Source organism: Ochotona curzoniae, unplaced genomic scaffold (assembly GCF_017591425.1).
Source record: "Ochotona curzoniae isolate NIBS_2020 unplaced genomic scaffold, NIBS_Ocur_1.0 contig_883, whole genome shotgun sequence".
In the NCBI taxonomy this organism is placed as follows: Eukaryota; Metazoa; Chordata; class Mammalia; order Lagomorpha; family Ochotonidae; genus Ochotona; species Ochotona curzoniae.
The window spans coordinates 17470409-17489855 of NW_024466599.1; the positions used below are offsets into that span (position 1 = coordinate 17470409).

The 19447-nt window shown below is 48.2% G+C and overlaps 1 pseudogene; it reads right to left on the reverse strand.

The window, feature by feature from the left end:
• Positions 1-5725: 5725 nt before the first annotated feature.
• On the reverse strand, positions 5726-9737 carry LOC121164611 (annotated as a pseudogene).
• Positions 9738-19447: the final 9710 nt, after the last annotated feature.

Here is a 19447-nt window from a genome sequence, read left to right on the forward strand (position 1 = left end):
GAGCTGAGTCAGGACTTGAACAAAGGTGCTCAGAGGTGAGACATGGGCATCCAAGAACAGCTTTAACTACTGTGCCAACCCCCCTGCACTGCCTGAAGGCTGTCTTCTAGTCTCCTTTTATTCTTCTGAAATCTAAGATGGCAAACCACAATTCCAAGATGATAAACTATCATTAGGATTGAAATCCACAACGACAGAACTGGACAGCACAATTTACCAACTGAATCCCAGCAAGCTCCATCGCAGCAAGGGGGCCTGGCTGCCTCTTTGCCAGGCATGGCAGTAGCAGCATAGCCTAGACCGATTCCAATGCAGGTGGAGGTGGACATGGAGCTGTTTCCATGGCGGGTCTCCTGGTGGAAGTCGGGCGACCCTGCGTGGAAACCTCCAACTCAAACCTAGACCTGGCTCTGTGAACAATTTCTGAATTTCTGACAGGCTGTGCATCCCGTCAGTACGTGCCTGGTCCATGGCGAGCTTCCGAGTGGCAGATTCCAGCATAGAGGGATAGCATAGATCTAAAGTGCATCAGCTTCCTCCGCAGCCTGGGAGAGGAACCGGTGTAGTGACCGGCCAATGCCCCAGGGTGCGCAGGGCAGCGGTGGCTGCGCCCAGCTGGTGGTGCAGAACCAGGAGAAAGGTTGGCCGGAAAGTGGGGTTTTCCAATAGGAAACTTAATGGAACAGCTAAGTCACCATCCCTCAGGGCAGAGTGCCAGCTTCCAAGACACAGGGAGAAGTCTGGAGGGTGTTGTTGGAGCCATGAGGCCATCACATAAATGCAGGAAAATACATGGGTGGCGGGCAGTTAGTACCACGAGATGCCAACCAGGGGCAGGTGGGTGACGGCTGGGCCAGGGAGGCAGCAGGAAGACCACCATGGGGATGCTTGCACAGCCTGTGGTATTTCTCATTCCTGGATGCCCCAAAGACAGAGATGCCACTCCCAGGGTTCAGGCCATTCCTGGCACATGAGGAAAGCGAAACGGCAATGCACAGACATGGAGATTGCAAATTCCCCATACTCTTCTGAAGGTCCCCGGGGGCCACTGCGGGGTGTGCCTTTAGGTGCAGAGTTGGTGACCCAGGGAGCAGCCTGGCGTGTAATGGGATCCAGCACTGGCCCCACCAGCTCCAACACATGGACGTGAGCAGCTGAAAGAAACAAGAGGGAGAAAGCAGATGTGTCACATCACGATACTCTCTCCAGATGTCCTACACGCCTTTTCAAAATATCTTTTATTAGTAGTAATATTTGGTTCATGAGAGAGACAGAGATACGCTGATTCAATCCCCAAATGCCTTCAGCAGCTAGGCCTGGGCCACTGTCACCTGCTCCCTCCAGGGTGCCCACGAGCACGGGAGTTGGAGGCAAAATCAGAGCCCAACTTTAGCCCAAGCAATCTGATCTGGGCCCTGAATGTCTCAGGCAGTCTCTAAACCGAGCGTTAGCTGCTAGGTTATGAAGGTAATCCAGAGGTTACCCTCACTCCTTAAGAATGAGGAATATCCTTTATACATTTTTCTTCAATATTTGAGAATAATACCCACATAACAAACTTTAGTTAAGTCTTGCTATACTTTATGGCATAATTTTTAAAAGTTCATTTTTGTTGGAAAGGCAAGGTTACAGAGAGAGGGAGAGACAGAGAGGTCTTCTTTCCCCTGATTCATTGCTCATCTGGTGTAATGGCCAGGTCCGAGCCCATCTGAAGTCCGGAGCAAGGAGTCTCAGGTCTCCCACACAGAGGCAGGAGCCCAAGGTCTTGGACAAAGCTCTACTGTTTTCCCAGGCCAATAGCAGGATGGGAAGTGGAGCAGCTGGGAGTGGAACTGGGCCCACATGGGATGCAAGCACTACAGGCTGAGGCTTAGCTTGATATGCTACTGCACGGCCCTCCCCCCATCATAACCTCTAATCCACATTAACATAACATTTCAAACTGTATGGAATCTAGCCAGCGTAGTGCTCAGAGGGAAATTTCAGGCTATAAATGCCAACATTATAAAAGGAGAAAGTCCTCCACTCAGTCCCTCAATATTCTACCTCCCAGCACATTAAGACAAGTAAGCTAAATGCAAAACAAGCAGATGGCAGGAAATCATAAAGATGAGGGTGAAAATTAATGAGAGAGAAGCAATAAGAGATATTAATGAAGCCAAAAGTTGGTTGTTTAAAAAGATCAACAATTTTTTTAAAATGTTTTTTTGATAAATGGATCAATAGAAATAGAAGATTTGATTTATTAAAATCAGAAATGAAGACAAGGGGTGTGACCCTTAACCTTAGAATCGAATCGGAGGAGCTACTGGAACAATGAGCCAGGGTGTTAGAGAACTTAGAGGACGTGGACAAACTCCTGAAAATACCAAAACTGACTCAAAAGAATGGAGAATGTGAGTAGATTGTAGAAAGAGGAGAGATTTAATTGCTAGTTAGAAACAGGCCTGGAGAAAAGGTCGGGCCCAGCTGTTCTCCTGGAGAGCACAGACACACCTGGAAGACAGGGTTCTTCTGTGTGGGGATGGACGACGGTGCCAGAGGCCTTGGGGGCTGGCCGTGGAGAGCGAGGGGCGAGAGGATCGGGTGTGAGCACCCAGGAAGGCAGCGCAGTGTGCCCTGGAGGGAGGACAGAGATGGGCCAAGGGGGTTGGCCTGCGGGAGGCTGATGGCTGCATTGGCAGTGCCAGCAGAGAGGGCTGCGCCCCGGACAGGAGTCTGAGAGCTACCAGCAGGTGGCAGCATTGAGGCATTGGGGCTGACTGAACCCTTAACCCACTGCTGCTGGGGGTCCCAGAGAAACCCCCTGGACCAGAGGAGCCAGAAAAGGGGCTGTAATCCCTCCTTCCAGCTCCGTGGGAAAACCACAAAGATCCCAGGCCAATATCAAATGTTTTACTTGATAGCATTGTTTTCTTTCTTGATGAAGATGTAGTTATTTGAAAGTCAGAGTTACAGAGGTAGAGGGGGCATTCCTTCCATTCATTGGGCTCATTCTCCAAATTACCACATGGCCAGGGTGAGCCAGACTGGAAGCTGGGGCCCAGGAGCCAGAAACTGCCTCTCCCACAGGGGTGCAGGGGCCCAAGCACTTGGGCCATCTAGGACTGATTCCCCAGGGCATTAGCAGAGAGCTGCAGCAGAAGTGGAACAGCTAGGATTCAAACTCTCCCTCCTATGGGATGCTGGGGCTGTAGGCAGCAGCTTGACCCACCACACCACAACATACGTCTAATTTAATCCTCATAAAACCTTCTTGGCAATTGGAAAACAATCTTATTTTTTTAAAATAGCTATTCACAAATAAATGTTGGCAGCTTGTTCTTTTGATAACTTACAGAGAGGCAAACTTTTAAAAAAGACTTTTTAAAAAAATCACCTATGGTTGTTTAATTGAGACGAGCCAGTGGGGTTACCTCAGATGCCACTCAAGTGGTTCTTGATTACTTTTTAGTGCATGTCTTGCAATACAGGCAATCAGGACCCTTTAAATCAGGCAGTATGTTCACACCCTGAGATAGTTTTCTGGTGCTATCAGTTGATTCAGCATCAACATGCAGCACTTAAAATAAATAAGCAGTTCTTTAAAAGCTACTTAGATATATTCCAGAAGTGAAGAGTGTTCCCAGCTCATTTACAAGTGCAGTGTTACACACCAGTAAATGTTACATGGCCTGTTGCATAAAGAAAACAGTGTTAACAATCAGTCCTGACTTAGCCCACAAGCAAAACTAGAGACCAGGAGGGAGCACAGGTCACGCCAAGCTAGGCTCTTGCACCTATTGGTCTGCATGAGCCAGGAACGCTAAGCCACAGTGTCTAAGGCAGAGGTCAGGACAGGTGAGGGGCTGTGCCAAGCTGAGTCAGAACAACCAATGGCATGCGCGTGATCTATGGCTGGGAACAGGCCTGGTTGGGGAGCTAAGGGAACAACGCTAGCTGGGTTGAGGTTCCCACCAAGGGGTGTGTGGGCTGGAATGGGGGCTGCATTCTGAATGGGAAAAGGTTGTAGTCTTCCTTGGCACAAGTGTGGACTGGGCTTGGCACAAGTGTGGACTGGGATTGGATACACCGAGCCGGGCCAGACTCAACACCCTCTGGTGTCCTGGAGAACCAGGGTAGATGTGCGATGGACTAGGCAAGGTCACAACCCCTACTGAGCCGTGTGTGAGCCGTACGTGGTTATGGGCGAGCCATGGCTGGGCTGAAACATCCAACAGCAAGAATCAGATTGGGTTGAAGGCCAGTCAGGAAAAGCCATTGTTCCTGCTAGAACAGGAGGTGAACTCAGTAGTGCTGACTCATGGACCCCTGGTATGTGAAAAATCTGGCATTGGGAGAGTTTCTGATGGAGGAGCCTGGGCAACTCCTCAGACAGGACACAGTCCCGGCAGGTAAGCGCAAGAAACATGATAGGAAACAGCCCAGAACAGACCATGGAAAGTTACCCACTGGCATACATTTGGCACGGGTCAGGGGAAGACCAGGCTGAACCAGTTTCCGTCATCCACTGGCAAATCCAAGCACCAGCACAGTGTGGGTTGAGCCAGGTTCGGCTGCAACAAAAACTAGTGCACAATAAGGAATGCCATGGTGAGGTTGCCTGTACCGGAAGGGACCGCAGCACCCAACCAGCGTGAGAACAAGGAAGGGGGCAGAGCCAGCAGGGGAATAAAGAGTGGTTCCCCTGCTGGACAGCTACTCCCACTGGAGAGCATGAGCTGGGATGGGGGTAGACCAGACTAAGCAGGGCTACAACGCCTGTACACCTCATGTGGACTAGATTAGGGGAAAGTCAGGCTGGGCTGATTGTTCCTACTGGTGCAAACAAAATTAGAGTGGGTGAGGGTTGTTTGGGCTTAGCCACAGCATCAGCTGGAAGAAGCTGGCACTGAGGGCTAGTTCTGTTAAGTCAAACCACAGAACTATCTAGAGAGTGCATAATCTGGGAGTGGGAGAGGCCTGGGAGGGAAATAGACGGCTCCTCCCTCTTGGGTTACCACTTCCACGGGAGGACACAAAAACCAGGACAGGGGCTGGGGTGGAGTGGGGTGTGGGACAGACTGGATTACTGCTACACATACTGGCTAACCAGGGTAGGGGGCGGGCCTGGTGGGGGTTATTGTGGGTCACTCTGACTAGGCTGCAGCTCCCACTGGTTTATGTGAGGGCCGAGTATGTGCTGGGCAGCACCAGGCTGGACTACAGCACCAATTGGTTCCAGTGGAAGTCGGGGCTGAAAACAGAACCAACCCAGCAATTGCAACCACCAGCTGATCAGGGTGATGGACTGAGCTGGCCCTGTGCTTGCTAGCTCATACAAGAATCTGGTTTGAGAACACCTCAGACAAAGTTTCTTTGGGGATCTCCCCAATTGAAATCCCGGACTTAGAACCCTAACCAAGAAAAGAGAGAAGACAGAACATGTCAACTAACTATCTCAGCTATGATGGACTATGTCAATCAGTGGATTCTTCAAGGACCTCATTGTGCCTGGAGTGGCAAGATTGGCAGCGATTCATAACTGTTGAACTATCAAAACCACTTGAGCAAGAACCTCAGAGCATACCCTACATCTGGGACCTGGGGAGGGTGGGAAATTGGGTGGGCCTTCTCCCTTAATACCCCCATTTAAACATGAAGGAACAGTATGGAAATAATAGTCTTATCTACTTTCCTGTAGCCCTTGAACCTTTTTACCTTAATTAACTATGTAAAGATTGTCAAAAATATAATAATTTTTAAAAATGGAAAAATAAAAGAATCAGTCCTGAAATAGTTCACCAAGTTTTCTAATTCTACTGAGGAGATCAAACGATGCAAGAAATGTGATAGTCACAGAAATAGAGGATTTAGACCCTTCCTGGCTAATTTAAGAACTCACCTCAGCTGCAAATGACAGATAAGAATATGGGACAAGAATATGCCTTTCTACGGGATGGGGTCTATTAAAATCCAGAATGTGAGAACAGTGGGCAATGGCTGAAAAGCTACAGAAGTTAAAAAACACAGTTAAATTTGAAGTAAGTAGCAATAAAACGACAGTTTACAAAGACTACTGAGCTCTAGTCATTCAGAGTCTGACTTGTATCTCTTTCCATCTTGGACCATTTCCTTTTCCACCTTTGTGCAGCTTGTTCCGAATTACTCTTGGTTCTGAAATGGCGGCTCCGTTAAGTTTCCACTGTACTTAAGGATGTCCGAGCATCCACGCCTGCACTCCAAAGCTTCTGTAGTGAGGTCATCTGAATTTCCTAGGTCAGTAAATCCAACAACGGAATCTCGTGTCTTCCCATCTCTCATCAGTGCCAGTGTGGGATGACTTTGATACGCAGCCTCTCACAGAGGTGCTTCCTCCACATTCGGCTTCAAAAAATTCCTCAAGATGTTTCTGGGACAGTATCACCAGATGTCTGTCGAGGATTTTCCAGCTGAATATAGAATCTCTGTAGATTCCCCTCCTTGACTTCTTGAAAACAGCCTCTCTCACCAGGAGTTCCTCTGTATTTCCCACGTCTCTCAGAAAGCCGTTCTTGTTCCTGCTGTTGCGCTGTCCTCAGGGCTTCTCTTTGAGTCTTCTCTTTGAGCCGCTCCAGCTCACCCTTGTCCATCTGGTCCAGTTCACCCTTGTCCACCTGGTCCAGCTTCTGAATCTCAGCATCCAAATGTTCTTCCTCCACTTTGGAGGGGGAGAGGCACTCATGGAAGAATCAGTCCTTGGTCAGACCTTCCAAATGCACCTGCTACTGTTTTAAGATGGGGGAAAGCAGTCACACGCTTGTGTCAGTTTCTATCCAGTGACACACACACGAACAAACGCCTGCAAGTGCGAATGCCAGCCCTGAGACAGCCCATTTATCAGGCAGATTTCCTGCTCTAAAATATCTTCTAATTTTCAAAATGCAGTTTTGAACAGTCATGGAGTGACTTGCAGACGGGTGCCCGGGAGATGTGGCCACGCCCCCTTGTGGGGTAACAGCGGGACTGGGCTTGGAGTCCCTGGAACTCAACTGAGGCTGAGCAGCAGCTTGTGTAGGGTCGAGGGTGGGGAGGTCTGTGGGCCAGGGATCTGCCCTCCGCCCCCACAGCACCAGCTCCTGGTTTCCATGGTGCTTTGTGCAGGAATCCTGCCCACACTTTCCCCCCTGGAGCTTACTGTTGATTTTTCAAACAATATTATTCATTCTATACTTATTATTTGAAAGGTAGACACTCCCAAACACACAGAGAGCTCCCATCTCCTGCTTCCCTCCCCGGATAGCCAAGCTGAGGCTGAAGCCAACGTCCAGGAACTCCATGTAGGTCTCCCCTGGGCAGGGGCAGTGATCCAAGTGATTGGGCCATCAGCTGCTGCTTCCCAGTTCTGCATTAGCAGGAAGCTGGCTGGGAAGTGCAGTAGCTGGGATGCTACCACAGGCTACCAGGATCCCCAGCAGCACCTTAAACTTGTGTATTATTTCCAAATCAACAGTGGACATGTCTGTCCTCCTTCCACTTGGGCACGCTCCTTTGTACCTGACACTCCTTAGTTCCCAGAGCTTGGAGAACAGTGACTGCTCGGTAGATGCCTGCCCACCAGGGGCGCTGGTTCCTCATGTACGCATGCGCTCCTTTCTTCGTTGCAGCCGCCTCCACTCACTCTCGGTTTGGCCTTGCCCGGCTCCTTGCAGTGTCTCACCTGGGAGCACAGAGATGCTGGGAAGAGGCTTAAGGACAAGGCGGCACAGAGGATGCAACGTTAGTAGCCCGCAAGAAGGGACACCAGCTTTCTCCTTCCTTTCTCTCGGCCTCCTATTCTTTCTGGCTTGGGACATTGGACCCACTCAGTCACCAGATGGGATCTGACCAGAGGCACTTGGGTGTCACCTGCCCAGGCTGCTGGACTCCATCAGCAGAATCCAGTGCCTCCAGCAACACACAGGAACTCCATCGAACAGAGGCAGCAGTCCCCAAGGAGGTCAGATCACACTGCGTTGGTGTTGTTTCTGGAGGGCAGTGGTTAAGAACGAGAGGCATAGAGCTGGGAGTGAGGGGTCTGTAGGAATCCTCTCCTCAGCCTCCAGGGCCTCTTGTCCCAGGCTCCGACGTGCCATGTCCCTTGTATGAGGAGCCTGTGCTTTAAAGTGTCCCACACAGGGAATGCAGGGTGGTCATCGCCACCCAGCGGCCTGCCCTTCCCACACCTGCAGAAGTGTCTACTCCCCTGCGTCACCTACGGTTTCCCTGCTGGCTATGGGGACCAGCACCAGGACCTGGTACAGGTAGAGGAAACGTGCCCATCCAAAAAATACTGCTGTTCCTAGCAGCAAGTCGACAACTCCATCAGCTCTTAGTTGTGCCACGTTGCTGAAAACAAACCCCCAAAGGCCACTGGAAACGCAATAGCCTGAGAGCAAGTCTCTGTTGCCGAACCGAGGGATGCATGCGTCCAGGCTGAGCTCCCTCATGAGCTCTGACATGGCAGAAGGGCACTGAGGGTGAACTTCAGGAGGCCAGGGACAGCGATGCATACAACAGTTCCAGAAACTGTGCATTCGTTTCTGAATCAGTGAGGAAAGGAGGGAGGCGGGGAAAGACAGTGACCCCTCAAAAGGTTCACTCCCCAAAATGGCCACAACAGCCAGGCCTGGACAGGGCTGAAGCCAGGAGCCTAGAACTCCGTCTGGATCTCCCACATGCGTGGGACCTAAGCCCTTGGGCCCTCCTCTGTTGCTCTCCTGTGCACATCTGTAGGGAGCTGGATTGGAAATAGAGCAGCAAGGACTAGAACTGGCACCCATAAGAGCTTAGCCTTTGTCCACTATGCTGCAATGCCAGCCCACAGATCTTTAAAGCACTTCCTGTGTCCTGGACACTCTGCTGAGTCTAATAATATGGTAGTAAGTAGATACTCATTTTTCTGTTGTTTTGAAGTTTGTAATTCAGCAGGGAAAAAAAATGAAGGCATGGAGCAGTGCTCTGGAAGCTACGGAGGTTGAGCTATGATCATTTTCCTCAAGTATCAACTTTCCCTAAACACCTGAGACCTTGTGTTTCAGAAGGCTCACTCAGCGTGCACCCTTCACAGAGCAGATGTTGCACATTCAGTGTGACACGGAATGGTGATTCAAGTCCTGGCTCCTCTGCTTCCAGTCCAGATGCCTGCTGCTGGTACATCCTGGCAGGTGACAGATGATGCCACCCAGAGGGGCCATCTGAGTGGAAGTTGGGGCTCCCCTGGCTCTGGTTTGGCCTAGTCCTGGCTTTTGCAGCATTTGGAGAGTGAGTCAACAGATGGAAGATAGCTCTCTTCTCAAACAGATAAAACAAAATGAACATTAAAAAAAAAAGCATGCTATCATCTGTTTGATTTCCCTGGGTCTTTGGATGCACCCTCAGATGTGTCTTTTGGAAGGGTAAGTTCTGAAGCGATGGCTCTCAGCAAGAGGAGACTTGCAGAGTCCGGCAGACAATTCCAGTTGTCATGGTAATATCCAGGGGAGCTGCTAACTTGTCTGCCCTCCCATCCCCCAGCCCTGGAACAGCTCCAGTTCACAGCCCTGCCTTGGATTCCCAGAGGTGCCAGGGAATGAGACAGACAGGTACGGGGAACCTGGTTTAATCCAGGTGTTCATTTGGATGACCTGGGGAGAGCAGTCCAATTAGAGTTGGCCCTTACCTTGCAGCTCTGGCACTTGCTTGTGCTGCAACAGCGAGAGCCAGTGAGGCTCTTCTGGCTTCTGGACTTGGAAATACATCTCTTCTGGAACACGGAGGACCAGCCTTGGCCGATTTCAGAGTCCCCGGTACTGTAACTTGAGTCATTTGCTGAGGGTTACAGCAATGCATTGTCTTACATAAGTCCATCACTCAAAGAGCTCTCTTCTTTCCCACCCAAACCTGGTCTTTTCCACTAAGTTAAGCAAATGAGGCAAATCATCTCAAGGCCACCAACCCCACATTTTCAGCTCATTTGGTTTTCTCTTTTGCGTTTTGAAGCTTGTTTAGGCAGAATTAATCCAATTTACTCTTCTGGGCAGCCCAGACTCCCAGAGGGACAGATTTTGTGATCTGCCTTCCTCACAGACATGCAGAAAAGCAACTTGATTTTTTGGAGGAAGCAAAGAAAGAGAAAAGAGCAAAGGCCCATAAAGGCAACAAAGAGGTGGGAGAGGAGAAGAGGAGCGGGGGAGAGCCCGGAGGAGTAGTTAGAAGGAAAGGGACCAGTCCTGTCTGTAATTGCTGCAACTTCAACTCACTTCCTTGCTGTCCAGCATGGGATCTCATCCCACCTGCCCCTCTTCCAGTGTGAGGGAAAATGCAGGGCTGCTGTAGCACAGCTCAGAGCAGAGTCCCGACTAGACACAGCATGCATCTTGCAAGGAGAGCTGGGACGTGTACTTGCAGGAAGCCCGGGGTGGCCGTGACCCATCCACCTTACCACAGAGCCACCAGTAAGCACAGATGGCCACCATGGTTAACGAAGTGTGGGAATGTGCTAGTCCGTGCCAGACCCAAAGTGCACGAAGTTATCTCCTCTTTGACTGGACACTCATTCCAGCAGTGACATGGACCCTCTGCACTGCGGTTCAGGCCGCATTGCCTTGCTCTGTGCAGAAGCAAGATTCAGCTGCAACATGTGCAATACCTGATGGACAATGTGCAAGGTTGTCTCCCAGTGTGGCCTTCCATCCAGGACCAGCTGCACATGCTTGCTGCGCCATCACGGAGTCTTGTTCCTTTAGGGACAGAAGTGTTGTGGCGCCTACCTGCACTTGTTACTTGGCCTGCTTTATAAAGCCATCCGCTGTGGAAAACTACAGAGCAGAATTGCTTGTCGTCACGGCTAACAGACTTGCCCGAAACACTTTCGTTTTACCTGTGGCTGCCTGCTGCAGAGCATTGCAAAGCGCTTCCCTAGAATGAGCAAGCATGAACACATGTGTCCCCAGACAACACTCCAGGACTTAAACCTGCCTTCCGCAGCAATGCACTGGCTACACTGCCCCCAGCCCCGCCCGCCCAAGAAGGCCCATCTTCCTCTCCACTGTTCCAGCTTCGGTTTTGAATTCAGCTCTGTGTTTGTGGGCCAGGCTGGCCAGGAGGTCTTTGGGGGGAGTGATTGATCCATGACAGCTGCCTTTCCTTGCTCTGTCCCTTGCCTGGCACTTTGATGACTAGAGAGATCCTTTGATCCTTTTTTATTTTTAATTGGAAAGGTAGATTTACAAAGAGGAGAAAGATCTTAAAAGATCTTCCATCTGCTGGCTTACTCCCTAAATGGTTGCAATCGCTGGAGATGAGCCAATTTGAAGCCAAGAGCCTGGAGCTTCTGTCTCCCACATGGCTGCAGGGTCCCAAGGCTTTGGGCCAGTCTCTACTGCTTTCCCAGGCTACAAGCAGGTAGCTGGATGATAAGTGCAGCAGCCAGGACATTAGCCAGCAACCACATAGGATCCTGGCTCTTGCAAGGGGAGGACTAGCCAATCAAGCCATCAACCTGGGCCCCAGGGAGTTCTAAGCAGCACCACTTTTACCATGGTCCTCCCCAGCAGGCCCAAACATGGCTTAGCCAGCATGTCCCAAGTGCTGGGCAGGGGATGAGGACAGTGAAGCCCCAAGCAACAACAGGAATGGTGAGTAGGAGGCTGCTCCCCTTCCCTTTCTGTTCTTCTGATAGCTGACAGGGGTTATTAGTGCAAATGAGCAAGCTTCTCCCAAGCTATATTTAGACTGCCTGCAGCAGTATGGGGGCCTGTCTGGTAGGGGTGGGGACCAGCAGGGAGGAGCTATGATGGGGTCTTCTCTCCCTTCAGGTGAAGCAGCCCAGCTGCTCCCATCCAGCTGAGGGCTTGGGAGCCCCACAGCTGCCCACTGACAATCCTGGATGTCCTTGGAGCACCGGTGTGCCCCAAGCGTGGTGGCCCCACCTCCCACATAGCTGCAGGAGGACTCTGAGGGTCCATGGAACCATCACATGGCCTGCTCCCGCATGCAAAGCTGACACATCTGGGAAGCAAGCTGCTCATGCCCGCTCCCCATCCCCGCCACAGCCAGCCTCTTCCCTCAGACCAGGTGCCAACCTCCAAGCACATGGCTCATGCCCTGTAAATCCTTGATTGCTAATATTTTCAATGAACATGTTCAAGGTACGGATAGAGCCAACATCAAATCTGCTGTGTTTGACGAATCTGTTCCAAGCTCTTATCACAGAATACTTACATTTACAATGGCCAGGGGTTCCCACTGTTCCAAAAGTCTGCGATCAGGCACTGGCACCTGGGGTGGACCCCTGGGCATCCATGCAGCCCAGAGCAGGGCCCAGTGATCCCGGTCTGGCAGGCTTTGCTAGCTCGCTGCACCCCCTAAGGGCTGTCTTCTGTGCACATGGGGCTCAAGCCTACACTCTGGATTTAGCAGCTTTAGAAGCACTGGGAAGCTGGGAGTCTCACAGTGGCTGACACACATTTTTCCGAGAATGATTTTACTTGCAAGTACAAATGATATCATTGACAACAGAACCCTGTCAGCTGTTTTGAAGTGACAAGCTCACAGGATTCATTTTTAGAAAACTTAAAAAAATATTTGAAAGTCAGAGTGACACACAGAGTCAGAGAGGCGTTGCCCATCCATTGTTTCACTCCACAACTATGACTGTTAGGGCTGACCCTAGCCAAGCCAAGAGCTAGGAACTCCACCTGGGTCTCCCAGACGGGTGGCAGAATCCAAATATTTGGCTCATTATCTGCTGCTTTCCTAGGCATAAGAGCAGGAAGCCGAGTAGGCAAGCAACTCTCCAATATGGGGTACAGTATTATGAGTGGTGACTCAGGCTGCCGTGCCACAACACCTGCCTTTAGCAGTCATCTTTGACAGTGTTACACAAGAACCAGCTCACAGCCCAGCTATACTTTTTCTCAAAGTAACTCCTGTGCTTCAATAGGCCAGGCAACAAACACAAATTTCACATTTTGTTGTACTTATAGGCATGACAGATAACCAGGAATTGAGAATTAACAATATTAAAAACCTGCATACCCTAATGGATCCCTTTGATATTTGAGACACAGAGGCTGGAAGAGAGAAATAAAGTGAGCTCTCATCTGCTGCTTCAAGCTCCAAATAAGCCAAATGGCCAGGACTGGGCCAGGCCACAGCCAGGAGAGAGGGACTATCGGGGGGATCAGGGACAGAGAATGTGGGTCATCATCCATTACCTCCCAAGCATTCCAGCAGGAAGCTGGATCCTAAGCGTGGAGCAGACAGGACTTGAACTAGCACCCTTATGAGATGCTGGGACTGCAGGTGGAGGCTCAACCTTCTATGCCATGGCACCAGCCCCTCAAATAAATGTCCAAAGGAAAAAGATACCTCAAGAGCAATATTTATGGGGACATCTACCAAACACCTGAAAGAAGAAAGAGCTCAGTAACATCAGCTTCCAATCACACAGCTAACAAGAGAGAACACTGGAAACAAAGGAGTGCAAATGAAGCAGACCGAAGAACAGGGTGCACATTAGTAAAACAGGAAACAGAAAACCAATCGAGAAAAATCAATGATTGCAAAGATGGTTTAGTATCTTGTAGCCACTCTGTGTAATTCCTATCAATAAACAGAATATACATTAAACATACCATACAGCAATAGATGCAGAAAAAGCAGCTGGCAAAGTCCCCAAATCCCTCCTGACTAAAAAAGAAAATTTACTTGGGATGATTACATGGCACAGTGGTAAGACACTGTGCAAGATACCACACTCCACGTGGGAGGCTGGGCTCCAGTCTGGGCACCAGTGCCAGCCTCTTGCTAGAGTGTGTCCAAGGACGAGGCAGGTAGTGGCTCAAGCACTTGGCTTCCTGCTGCTCACATGGGAGACCCAGGATTGAGGTCCTGGCTCTCGGCTTTGCTTGGCCCAGAAACTCAATGTATTTGGGAAGTGAACCAGTGGGTAGATGATCTCTCCTCTCACTCTATATATGTGCAAGTGTATTACTCTGCCTTTCAAATGATTATAAGTTTCAAAGAAAATTCATGTGGAAATCAAGAGCCTAATTTGAGAAGTAAATGACAAAACTGGAACCATAACACTACCTGCTGTTGAGATTTATTTATATGGCCACAGCAGCTAAGACAATGTTGTAATGGTTCAGCAATGACAAATATATCAGTGGCATAGAATAGAAGCCAAGAGGAGTGTAGAAGCTACTCCAGGGAAAAACTCAGCCTTTGAATGTGAGAACCACTTGATACCAATGTCTGATGATACCTGTTTCTAGTACGCACAAGCATCCCCTCCAAGGTGCTCCAGGGAAGAGGACCAGTAGCTGTAAGCTATGGGACTTCCCACCAAGCTTACTGTGGGTTCTTCTCGCCACATGCAGAAGACACCTAGAACAGGATTTATCTGGAGAACAACGTAAGTGCAAAGTCAAGAGCCACATCGTGCACAGTCTAAACCACTCGAAGACCCTGAAGAAAGCCCCTTGCCGAAGAAGAACCTCAAACAGTGAAAAAGTCCTCAACAAAGATAAAATAAGTCTCCTTGGCAAGCTGAGGCCTTGCCTTTACACTGTCCAGGGACACAGAGGTACATCTGGGTTGAAGCCCAACTGAATATTCAGAGGTGGAGCTTGGGACGCTGCTCAAGCATCACTCACCTCTGTACCATTTTCTATCCAGAAATAGTTTGACAAGTTTGACTGCACCAAATATTATGAAATAAAAAAAAAAAAGTGGTTTTTTTTTTTTTTGCCTCTGCTACTAGGACAGCTGTCCACGACAGGAACTGCATTTTTCATGACTTTGCTCCCTGTCCTTAACGCTTGTGATTTCCCGGTGGTCTGGGTTGCTAGGTGTTTAGGGACATGGCAGTTGGTTTCCATTCTCAGCTGCAGTTCCTTACGGCCAAGGTCACTTCTCTTGGGCATCTCCTTCAGAGTTTCATGGTGGTTTCTAGCACCATGGCCAGCTTCCCCAGGGCTGCAGAGATTTCTAACCCCATTGGAGGACTCCAGGTTGTTTTAACTCAACCTTCTCACATAATGACATCTATGTGTGATTCTGTTGTCGCACAGTACAATTCCCTTCCTTTTATTCTTCATGTTTTTGCCACTTACCTGCCAATGAACGTTTGGGTTGCTCCCACCTTATAATCAGTCTGAATCCCTTTAACATTGATACACAAATATTTGAGTTTCTGCTTTCATTTGGATTTTAGCACATACCCAAAGTTCAATAGCTGGACCACATAGGAATAAATTATTTGTAGGAATCACTGTATTTCCACTGGCAACACACAGTGTTTCTATCCCTTCTTAGCCAAACAGCTCTCTTAATAGGTCAACCGGTATCTCACTGTTCATTTGCATTTCCTTGGTTTTGTTAAGACCTCAAACATCTTCTCATGTACTTGCCATTTGTATACCTACTTTGGAAAACTATCAACTTGGGCCCTTTGCTCACTTTTAGAAAAATCTTTGTTCTAAATATCAAACAATTTGCAAACATTTTATCCCATTCAGGTTGTCTTTTTCAATGAACAATGTCATTTGATACAAAAACGTTCAGTTGAATTGCTTTTCTATTTTTGTTTTGCCACCCCGGCTTTTGGCATAGAGCCAAGAAACCATTGTTAAGTTCAGTTATAAAGCTCTGTTTTCTTTACAGAGTTCTGTAATTCTTCCCCTTCAATGTATTTTTTGTTTCTGGTTAGGCGAGGGTCTGACTATACTCTCGGCAAGTCTACGTCAAGTTCTCCCAGCATCACTGTTGTTGGCACTCAGGTTGAAAATAATTCGGCTGGAGATAAAAGGTTTTTTTTCCAGGGCTATTTTATCCCATCACTTTGTGTCTTTATGCTACTGACACACTGCTGTGATTACTATATACTCTTTCAGCATAGATTTCCTTTGCATTTGGGTTCACGTTGAATTCTTAAACTCACTCGAAGTTTGTGGAAGGGACCAGTACTCTGTAGTACTCAACTGTAGTGAGAGTCTGGGGATAGCCATGCCATCAGACTCAAGGAAAGGGACAACAGCAGGTAAGTCACCTGAGAACATATCCAGTTTCCTCAGAAAATAAAGAGCATGGTTGCTGGAATACAACTGTATGCCTTTATTCAAAACGAATCAACGAAAGTTTGTCCATGTGCAGAGACATTATTGTACATTCAACTCTCCAGGTGGCTTTTGCAGGACCAATAAAGAGAATAATCTAAACATAAGAGGGATAGATGGTGAGGAGCCAGAGGGCAAGAGTGTGGTCTGTCCAGCCACAAGGCCTGTGTACACAGATCTGAGTGAACAAGGCCAACCAACTTGAGGGCATTTCTTCCGTTCTGATTTTTCTTGCTGCTGGTGAAAGGTGTGATGCCGAGTTACAGAAGATGGGTTTTAAAGGACAGGTCAAAGCACTTTTGGCTAAAGGTTTTTAAATTTCCAGCGTTTTACGTCACACACTCTAGATCTTTAATTCATTCCAGGAATTTTGCAACTTCTTCAAGAATTGCTCTTCAGTTAGCAGTTTATTATCAAAGAACAACTTAGTGGGTCTTTCCTGAGCTCATGATCTACCTTCTTGTCTAGTGAAAAGGGTAACCAAACCTGAGACCCCAGAACATTACAGCTTGTACAACGGTGTCATACACAGGCTCAGCTGTCTCAAAACTGCTGTTGTCTGAAAACTGAGCAGGATAGGTAGTGCTGACTTTGGGTTCAAGTCCACCCCATGATACGCCCACTCTCCCCGCAGGTGTTGGTGCCTGAAAACAGATTCTGCTGTTGGAAGAACGTACCCAGGACATGTAAAATGTCACATATTAACTTTCTTCAGGAGATGCACAGGCTGTGTGTAAAACAAGAGTTCTAAAAAGTGTCTCCAGGTTATTTTGTGATCATTTGTTAAATGGATTTCTTAAGGAACTAACTTGGGATTTTAGATTTTTAAAAAGACAATTCCTGGCTGAAGTTGGTGAAACTGTGAAGCCAAATCCCATGACTTCCAACACACAGGCCACAACTCCAAATTCCCATCAGTGTCAAGAGTGGCCACCATGGACAGATAACCACAGCAAGCCTCAAATCAGATTTGACGGTGTACCTTTTGGCACTTCAGCATCTGAGGAAGTGTACCCAAAGATCTTTTTTTAACAAAACAATCTACTTAAAAGTCAACCAATCTCTCCAAAGCAACCCAGTAGGATTTGTAGTTAAGATGGAAACCAGGATTTTCTTCTCAAGATTCTCTTCACCTTCTTCAGTGCTGGAAGGATCAGCAGTCCTGCCAGAGCCCTGCTTCCAGCTCCCCTCTGACCCGTTTCCTGTTCTAAGCTTCCCTGTCCCTCCTGACGTGAGGAAGTTCTTCCAGGAATGTCTCTTACAGGTGTAGGTGGAGAGCTGAATGGCGTTATGGCATTCCTAAGTCTACAGACACTCTTGAAGAAATTCAACCTTCCATGGAGTATCACCAGGTATTGGCAAGGGGGGTGGGGTGCTTTTCATGGCCTCCCTCCCCCATGCCTGGACAGCTGAGGACACATGAAAGCTCTTGGCCTGTTGGACATGAAAGTGCCACATCCAGTAACCCAGGTGAAAAGACAACTGGTAAGGAAAATACAAGAAGTACTGACAAAAAAAAAAAAAACCACTGATAAAAAAAATTTTTTTTTAAAGATTTATTTATTTATTTATTGGAAAGTCAGATATACAGAGAGGAAGATCTTTCATCCAGTGATTCACTCCCCAAGTGAGTGCAACGGCTGATGCTATGCCTGATGCTATGCCGATCTGAAGCCAGGAGCCTCTTCCGGGTCTCCCACGCTGGCGCAGGGTCCCAAAGCTTTGGGCCGTCAACTGCTTTCCCAGGCCACAAGCAGGGAGCTGGATGGGAAGTGTATGTAGCAGCCGGGATTAGAACTGGCACCATATGGGATCCCTGCGCGTTCAAGGTAAGGACTTTAGCCGCTAGGCCACGTCGCCGGGCCCGGAAACAATTTTTCTTATAATAATTGGAGGCTCCAGTGTGATGGCTTAATGGTTAAATCCTTATCTTGCAAGTGCTGGGATACCATATGGGCATTGGTTCGTGCCCCACATGGGAGATCTGGAAGGAACTCCAGGATCCTGGCTTTGGATCGACTAAGTTCCAGCCATTGCAGTCATTTGGGGAGTGAAACAGTGGACAGAAGATCTTTCTCTTCATTTCTCCTTCTGTTTGTAAATCTGACTTGCCTTTCTAATAAACAAATCTTAAAAAAGAAAAGTTTGGGTCCCTAAAATGAAAAGGACTAGGGTTTTGCTAAGGCTTTATAAAATTCAAATGCTGGGCCCAGCATGGCAACCTAGTTTATAGATCCTCACTTTGCCATTTGCTGGGATCCCTTACGTGGACGCCGATTCATGTCATAGCTGCACCACTTCCCATCCAGCTCCCTGCCTGTGGGCTGGGAAAGCAGCAGAGGATGGTCCAAAGCCTTGGGACCCTGCAGCCATGTGGGAGATCTGGAAGCAGCTCTTGGCTTCGGATCGGCCCAGCTCCAGCTGTAATGGCCATTTTGGGGAGTAAGCCAGCAGACAGAATCTCGTTCTGTAAATCCAACTTTCCAATAAAAACAACTTTCAAACACAGAGCATCACAGCACTTACTACTCTCAAGAAGCATGCCATGTGGATACTACTTAAGGAAGCCCTTGGGGAGGTACAGTTGACACAACTCTGTACACCACTGTGACCAAAGCTTTCTTGGCAGTGTTGATGGCATCAGACACAGGCTTCTTAGACTGTGGAGTTTGTAAATGGTGGCTGGAGGAAGCAAACTAAAGCTTCCTATGTCAACATAGTGCTTCTTCTCAACTAGTTATAGATCAGTTACCCCAAGTCATCACCTGTAGTGGAGGAATGTGATTCCCCATGAGGTAGAAGGCAGCTCATTTAAATCCCAGCGGTATGTATATAACACATTCAGATGTTTACACTAACGTCCATGTAGAATGTTCTGGAATTAGTGAGGATGCAATGTTCCCTGAGGTTGAACTCATTTCCTGCAGCAGTAGGCCCTTTCAGCTAGTTATCTCCGATGCTGTGGTTTTAGATGGCTGAACTATCTTTTGTCTTTGGGCAACTCACATGGATGAAAAATGCTGCCTTTAAAAGATATCACTGTAAATAAATTTCCAAAATATGCTATTTTTTCCAACAAGAACAACCACAGCTGGGCAATTACAGAGAGAATCAACTACTAAAATACAATAAAAAGTTAATTTCATGGGCCATCAAGATACACTCTTTAAAAAAAAAAGACACTGACCTTCCCAATTTTTCTTCCAGGTCAACAGTGAATCCATATATGATTTGATTTTAAAGAACAGGCTACATATTTATTTCAGAAGACCATCTAGTATAGATTTTCACCCTCCATCATATCCTAAAACAAAGTATTTACAACCACAAATGGGAATTCTCTTAGA